The following is a 7,269-nucleotide window of genomic DNA, read 5'->3' as shown; positions in this document are numbered from 1 at the left end:
TGCCAGGTTTATGGTGTGAAGTGATGGGTTTGATAGTTTTGATGAGATCAGAACAAGGTTACTTATGGAGCTGGTTATTCACTATCTTGGCTGTGAATCTCCCATCCACATGCAACTTGCATGGAGGACCGGTTCCGATGGTTTGGTAATGTTCTCAACATGGAGAGAAAAAAAATCCACAAACGTATTTTCATGGCCACTCGCAATGAAAGGATATTTATACATCCTCTACAGTGTCCAATTAATTAATCATGCATTTCGCCAAAGAGCGCTCAATATTAATAGGATGTTATTTTGCCTCACGGGTCCTTACACCGATACAATGTTGTCGGTACGAGAAAAATACATTAATCAGACATTGTTTTATTCTATTTAGGCAGAAAGGGAAGCAAGCGACATCCTTTAATTCCCTGCGGGCGCAATCTGGGCTGCAGACGCAGATTGAGCTGCAGGTGGTATCACGCAGACTACGCACCAGCATCCGTTATCAGCACATACACCATAAACCGTGTCTGCCTTATATTTATAGGTGCATAGTGTTGTGCATGAAGCTATGCTTGGACATGCCTTGGAGACGTTGTACTGGGCACAGCGAGCAGCGATGCCTGCGGGGTTTCGAGAGGAGGAGCATGGATAAGACGAAATATATTTCCTACAAGTGCGATGGAGAAAAACATACCGGCAAAATACCTGAACAGGGCACCGAAAGGACAAGGCATATGAGCACCACCTGGACAGTCTTCATCCTTGATTTGTAGAAAAACTATGTTATGTAGGAGATTTTTGTTTTACTTAGGAGTTGTGTTTCCGGCGGTTGTATCTGTAGCTTTCTATCTTTGTGGATGTGCAATGGATCTATACAGGTTGGGTGCTTTATAGCAGCCATGCTCTGGTTATACTAAGTGGAATCAATTAATAACATTTATTGAAACATTAAAACAGGTAAATGGGTGGACGCGAAGCTTATTATTATTCTAGTTTGTTAGTATAAATTTATAGTTTTGCTAAGTATAGGGGATAAACTGGATCCTATTAGTATCCCATTTTATGGTGGTTAATTAAGACATGCTTATCCGCACCTATTATTTTGGTTATGGATATGAACATATGAAGTACTGATAAGCAACTCTACCAGACCCCGCATCCGGCCGGCCCGCAAAACGTGTTTGCAGTTCGTGGAAAACGGCTTTTGTGGGCTAGCTCGCACGGCCGCAGATGGAGACCCCCCAAACGGACCCGTATAAAAGAATATTCGCGGAATATAGTTTTTTACGGGTTGGCTTTTGCGGTGTCTGCACGGGCACCGCCGCGTCGACCCGCAAACAGAAAACGCCCAATTCTCAAATTTGACATTGGTGCCCACGAATAAGTTCAAATTCAAACAACATATCACAGTTTAGGCGCAAATAAAAGCCTCAGTTTAGTAGGACAAAGGCAAAAGAGGGTCTTGCAAAAGTGACAACCACGTCCGACATCATCTTGGTCGATCTTCACTCCACACCATCGAGTCCATCTTGAAGGTCATTACCACCACTGAATCCACCTCCGGCGCTTGTTCCAACTCCTGCACCGAAATCATCGACATTGCCAGCAGAGAAAACATCTCTGGAACTATAACATGCACCGGCCGACACAACCATTCTTCTCTTCAAGATTTCTCTCCTTGCCATATCATGCCATGTTTTGGTGAGGTCGTCCATGTCATTGCGGTTCATTGACATGATCTTGTTCTCTTCGGCGAGCAACTTGGACATGGCTTTGTTTTCATCGGCACGTGCTCTTCTATCCTCAATGGACGCTTTGTGCAGCCCCTCTTCCTTGAAAAATTGTCACTTTTCTTGCTTCTCCTTTGCCTTCTTCTCGTCCAACTCTTTCTTGATCTCCAACGACTTCAACAACATCAACTCATTTGATTACACCATGGCATCAATCTTCTCCCTCAAGCTTGATGCTTCATGCTCTCTCTTCATCTTCTCCTTAGTCTTCTTGTCGCCATCGGGCGTGTTCAAATTTCTTGGGCCATCATCATCCTCATCATCATCCATGTTTGTAAGTGAGCCTCTCTTCTATGGGGATTCTTTCTCGATCAACTTCCAGTTATCGCACTTTTGGAGCAACTCCCACCAATGCTCTAGTTTGAAGAATTTGCCTTCCGAAGCTTCCATGTATTTGTATCTATGTTGGGCAATTTTTTTCTACACAATGTGAACAAAGTGAAATGATGCAATCATTTCATATGATGTAATATGATGATGCACAACTTGAGCAAAGGCAAAACATAGTCACATAGTTGGATTCCACGGCTCCACTTGGAGGTGCATTGCGTACTTTCTCTCCAAGCAAGCTGCCCAACGGCGGCACATAGGCTTGATATTCTCCCAACGACCTTGAAGAGACCGAAATGGGCGTGGAGTCCTATTGGGGTACTTTGCCATCATGCGGAAGTATTGATCTTCGATCCTTTGCCAATACCTCTTGGCGTTTTGAGAAGTACCCGTGCATGCATCAAGAGACACCGCACTCCATGCATTCATGAGAACTTGATCTTCCAAGATCATGTAGTTCTTCAATCTCTGGCTTCCCAGTTTTTGTTTGTGATTGCTCATATGCTTCCGCTTCGATCTCCTCTAAATCGTCCTGAAAACCATGATCGTCCACGCCGGCCTCTGTTTCATTATAGTCGAATGCTTCAAACGGGACTTGATCAATGTAAACGGCGTTGGTGTCCAACAAGTTCACGAACTCGGCAGTTGCATTGTCCGAACCACCGCTATAGTGAAGCAAAACAAGTCACGATCTATCGCAAAATGGCGAAAAGCAAAGAAAATTGCCCTGACCGAAGACACATACCTTCCGGCCATTTCGTCAAACACCTCGCTTGCGGGGGGAGCAGCACCATTGAGAGGCATCGCCGGGGCACCTCTTTCCAGGTCGGAGTGGGCGGATGAAGGAGGCGGCTTCTTTGTGGCCGGAATCTTCTTCCTCTTGACGCCGGCGACCTTGGCGACCTTCTCCGCCGCCGGCCAAGATCGCGCAGCAGCGTTGGCACCCGGAGCGCGGGCCCTCGCAGCGGGGGCTGCCGGAGCGCTGCCCTGCACGACCACGTTGCCCTGCCGCTTGCGGGCAGGCGCGACTTGACCTTGGGCAACAGCGGGGCAAATTGGGCCGGTGACGAGATCTGTCCGAGGAGAAGGAGCGCCAGCGACCTCGACGGTAATGTGGGACAGCAGGGAGTCATCCATGGTGGCGAAGGACTGCTAGGGAGCGTGCGGTGGAGGGGCAATGGTGGCGGAGGGCGGGGGGAGCGGGAACGGCCGCGCGGAAATGTCCCTCCCGCCAAATCTCCTTGCGAATAGGGGCTGAGCTCGGGTCGTCCCTCTAGCCCGTGAATCTAGAGGTTGGGGGAGATGTTTTGCCGCGCCCCGCAAAAACATTTGCGGGCCAAGGCGGGATGCGGGGTCTGATCGGGACGTTTTTCGCGCCCCGACCCGCACTTTGGCGGTTATTTTGCGGATCAGGACGGGATGCGGGGTCTGCTAGAGTTGCTCTAATATCGTGTATGAGCCTACGATCCGGCGTACGCACTACACAGGTCCTGGGCGGTCATGCGGGACACACGAGGTCATGTTGATCTGTAGCCTTGATTTTTTTTTCTCGATGTAATGTGTGTCTCATTTATAAAATAAATATCAAACTACGATCCACTGAAAAACCAACTTGACAGAACCAAAAAAGATACGACAACCCTAGCTATTGCAAAAACTACCATTAGCTAGTCGAGAAAGAAAATTACAATCTCGGCTGAAGAAACCCTTGAGCAAGATACCAATGCCCGTCACTCAACTCCGGCACCACCGTAGCGGCCACCCTTGAAGAAGTGGACAAATCGCCTCTTTACCTGACCTCAACGTTGATCCATCGCTGATCTATAGCTTTACGTACCTCCAAAGTATCTTGCCAAAAAGTAAAATCATTGACGTTGAAAGAATCTAGTCGGGACATCACTTATGACTAGATCATTGATGGTGTGCGTTGCCGCGCCCGTCTATTTTTAAAAGAATAAAAGGAATTTTGAAAAATACACGAGTCAAGATTTTCTTTTTGCAAAAGACTAAATCATATATTTGTCATACCATTCATATTATAAAATAATAAAAATATATTAGTAAAATACATTGGAAATGAAATTGACAATTTATATTATGAAAATATATTGATATCAGAGGTTAAAATGCTATGAAAATTCAACATATATAGATAGCCATCAAATTACTGATAAGTGATCATACCACCAAGAAAAGAAAGTCTTAGTCGAAATTAAATGTAGAAAATGTGCACCCTGCACATTTTGGACTGAAACAATGTATATCAGAATCTGATGACAAATATTGATATTAAAAGGAACCAGACCCATGTAGATTACTGTAAGCACGGTAAGCATTGTCAGAAGGAAAATAATACGCATTGATCATAAACGTGTATTTGATATAGCCATCCTTTTGTACATATTTATATAGCAGCCTAGGAAATACGAGTGTGTGTAATTAATGCTACAGCCGGAGCATTGCTTTTGTGTCTATGGAAAAATCTTTGGTGCTCTGTGCCTGCAACATATATGACCTCACAGCATGGAAAAAGCATTAACTCGCTGAACAAAATGCCGACAAATAAGACTGTAAAGCAACATCAATCAGGCAAAGGAAGCTGATATTACAAAGTACTTTCATGAAATTACACCTTTCATACTTTATATATTTAACACCTCTACAACAGCAATAATCATAAATAAAATCATGCTGCTCTCGTAATGGTCAAGTTGAAATGTCAACACAAAATGGACAAATAAGGCGTGAACAATTCTTTGTGATATAGAAAAAGTACAGGCAGAAGGGAAATCAAAACTCCTATTAGTATAGTTTTTTGTTGCTGTCAAAAAGGCAATTTAAGAGTGGAAAGCAAACAACCATGGGCCTTATTTCAAACTAAAGGCAATTTAAGAGTGGAAAGCAAACAACCATGGGCCTTATTTCATCAAACTTCAAAGACGAGAACTACATGTTGTAGTCCGGTTAATCAAGTATAAAGGTAATTCAAGGATGAGTTTTGAATGACATCTGATTTGAAACCTACATTTGATAAAGCCATTGACAAATATGTAGTCAGCTTAACTTATCTGACATGACATTTCTTTATTTCAACTGTTCAATGTATATTTAACTAACTTTAAATAGTATATGTTACTTTTAAATGTCAGATGACAATGGAACATATCAGACTGGAATTAATCTTCAAACAGATACCAACATAGCTTGAACAACATAACTAATGGCCTCTACACTTATGTGCACAGTCTAGCTATCAAATATACCAACAATAGTTTTCAATGTACAAAAGAATGAAATGTACCTGAACAAAACTGGATGTCAGATAAATCTTTTAGCATGCATGAGCAATGATCAAATCCTCAATATAAACCACCACCAAACTGAACTAGTAAAAACGACATAGAGCTTGTTTAAGTATCATGGGGTATTATTCAAGGAGCAGTGTTTTCTAAGAAACATACATAAATAATCTGTTTGCAAAACTATGTTCAACTAAAAAAGCTAACCCATGAGTAGAATGTACGCAACGATAAGCTCACCAGCATCAGTTCTCGAGCACCATGTGTGGCGTGGCTAGGCGAAATATGTGCCTGCAGGTAGCTAGTGAGAGCTAGCGGTCGAGAGGATGTAAATAATGGAATCATGGGAGATGGACCATCAACATACCTAAGCCTCCACTAGGCCGCCCACCACCTCAGAATTGACAGTAAATATTTCAAAAAAGGGACGATAAATTCATAAAGTCAACTTACCAAGCTCTTATATTAAGCAGTTGACCATTACAATCCATTATATTGAGCACGAGTTAAAAAAACAGATTTAAAGGTTTAAGAGGGATATCAGCCAAAAAGGATATAGTCATTGAAAGGCAGATTAGCAATGAAGTGTTTGTCACCAAAACAATAGGAGAAGTATGCGCAAAGAGGGAAAAACAACATCACCAAGATTTCGAAATTTAAACAAATAGGTTGGTTCTTCCAGGTCTTGCAAGTTCACAACAGAGAGACAAACATGTATGTAGTCAAAGGGACCGTCACAATACTGCACTCTATGTGAGAAAGTCAATCTTACCCATCTTGAGAAATATTCACCAATTTGAATGAACGGATGTCTTGTTATTATTCACTTTTAGGAGACAACATTCCTGTGTAATCTATGGATTCCACTTTATAACTTGAAAATAAAAATGTTGTCTTTTGTATTGCTTTCATACTTGTCCACATCTACCTGTTTTAATTCCGAAGATTTCTGTATGCAAATTTTCTAAAATCCTAATTCCCTATCTATCACCTGTCGCAGAACGGGGATGTCTGCAGCCCAACAAAAACATGCTGCTGTGTTGATTGAACATAGCTACATAAGAAGCCAGGTTGATATATGCATTTTTTTATTCCAAGAAGAGATATAAACCGGAATCGGTTGCATTGACAATAAAGAGAATAACATGAGTCCTCTGAATCATGATAATGGGATACCTTCGCTCTGCTCACCTCCAAGCAGCAAAAACTACTTTAGGACAAAGTGGACAAATGTTAGTATTATAAAATATCAAATTGCATACATACATACTTACAGAGTTAACACATGCAAATTTTGACAGAGACTCATGTAGGGCACAATGACGAATCTGAAAGAACAACTAAAATAATGAACGATTGTAAACCTCAATGACGAATCTTAAGGAATCATGCATAAGTAATACCAGAGCATGATGATGAAAGATGCTTGTGTTGTCAGAGAAGAGAGGGTGACCGATGATTGTTATGGGAGGAACAATATAGAAGTACCACTCGACAGCGGAAACGATGGGCACAACAATCGCTATGAATGCGCTCTTAGAAACTGAATTACGATTGTGATCAGTCCCCAGCAGATGGGTTGCCGACCATCATCACCCGCGTCCCCCTTCCCACTTCATAGACGGATCGACCGGGCCTCTAATTCATCCGCATCCGGCGTGTCCGCTGGATTCCCTCATCGGCTGGATCGGCTTCCCTTGCAACCTTGGCTGAAGGGCGTCGCGTTCGATCCTCGCGCGCCTCCTCGCTCGCCTCGGTTGGGACCTTGGTGCTCGATCCAGTCACGCGATTGGGATCTGTCGACCGCCTCCTGTGGCTTCCTTAGATGGGCTGTCTGGGCCAATTAACGACTCCAAAACCCCAAA

At 43.1% G+C, this 7,269-nt stretch overlaps 1 long non-coding RNA gene across 1 annotated transcript; it reads right to left on the bottom strand.

The window, feature by feature from the left end:
• Positions 1-270: 270 nt before the first annotated feature.
• On the bottom strand, positions 271-831 carry LOC119273409. The gene is made up of 2 exons (XR_005134849.1): positions 691-831; positions 271-605 (listed from the first exon to the last, which is right to left on the bottom strand). It is a non-coding gene; the product is annotated as an uncharacterized LOC119273409 (long non-coding RNA).
• Between the last annotated feature and the right edge of the window lie 6,438 nt (positions 832-7,269).

The sequence above is a fragment of the Triticum dicoccoides genome, chromosome 3A (genome assembly GCF_002162155.2).
Source record: "Triticum dicoccoides isolate Atlit2015 ecotype Zavitan chromosome 3A, WEW_v2.0, whole genome shotgun sequence".
Lineage (NCBI taxonomy): Eukaryota > Viridiplantae > Streptophyta > Magnoliopsida > Poales > Poaceae > Triticum > Triticum dicoccoides.
Note: the sequence above shows the minus strand (reverse complement) of the source record. Positions and strands in the feature narration are given on the sequence as shown.